This window comes from Saccopteryx leptura, chromosome 2 (genome assembly GCF_036850995.1).
Source record: "Saccopteryx leptura isolate mSacLep1 chromosome 2, mSacLep1_pri_phased_curated, whole genome shotgun sequence".
NCBI lineage: Eukaryota > Metazoa > Chordata > Mammalia > Chiroptera > Emballonuridae > Saccopteryx > Saccopteryx leptura.
This window is the reverse complement of record NC_089504.1, coordinates 130,733,538-130,734,628: the sequence shown is the minus strand read 5'-3', so window position 1 is coordinate 130,734,628 and position 1,091 is coordinate 130,733,538. Positions and strand designations below refer to the sequence as shown.

General features: G+C 35.8%; 1 non-coding gene across 1 annotated transcript; it reads left to right on the top strand.

Moving 5' to 3' along the window:
* The first annotated feature begins 679 nt into the window (after window positions 1-679).
* LOC136396194 (small nucleolar RNA U13) lies at window positions 680-782 on the top strand. Its single transcript, XR_010749593.1, has one exon. It is a non-coding gene; the product is annotated as a small nucleolar RNA U13 (small nucleolar RNA).
* The last annotated feature ends 309 nt before the right edge of the window (window positions 783-1,091 follow it).

The following is a 1,091-nucleotide window of genomic DNA, read 5'->3' as shown; positions in this document are numbered from 1 at the left end:
ATCTTGAGAATGAACAAAGTAGGTGGTATCATGCTACCTGATATCAAACCACTCTACAAGTCTATAGCAATCAAAACAGTATGGTACTAGCACAAAAACAGACATACAGAGCCCTGGCAGAGTAGCTCAGATGGTTAGAGAATCATCCAGATACACCAACGTTGCATCTTCAATCCCTGGTCAGGGTACATACAAAAATCAATCAATGAATGCAGAAATAAGTGGAACAACAAATTAATGTTTCTCTTTCAAATCAGTAAATTAAAAATTTTTTACATCATCATGTAAAAAACAACACCCCAGGCATATAGACAAATGGAACAAAATTCAGAGCCCAGAAATAAACCCACATCTATATGGTCAATATTTGACAAAAGAGGCAAGAATATATATACAATGGGATAAAGACAGTCTAATCAATAAATGTTGGGAAAACTGGACAAATACATGCAAAAAATGAAACTAGACCACCTTATTTTATTACATACAAGAATAAACTCAATAGATTAAACACTTAAATATAAGACTGGGAACGATAAAAATCTAACACTTAGCAATATTTTTTCTGCTATATCTCCTCAGGCAATGGAGACAAAAAGAAAAAATAAACTAATGGGACTACATCAAACTGGAAAGTTTTGCACAACAAAGGAAACCACCAACAAAATAAAGACAACTGATCCTTTTGTGGTTCATAAGTGTGATGATGGGTGTTCACACTTTTGTGTGACATGTGCTTCCCTCAAACCTTGTTACAGCATTGGCACATTACCTGTCTGATGTGAATAAAAACAAAAATAAACCAACAACAAAAAAACAAAATGAAAAAACAACTTACTTAATGGGATAAGATATTTGCCAATGAGACAGCTGACAAGGGATTAATATATATACTCATAAGACACAACACCAAAAAAACAAACAAACAAAAAACACATCACACAATTGACTTAAAAAATGGGCATACATGACCAGGTGGTGGCACAGTGGATGGAACATCAAGCTGGGACGCTGAGGACCCAGGTTTGAGACCCTGAGATCCCTGGCTTAAACGAGAGCTCATCCAGCTTGAGTGCGGGGTTGCTGACTTG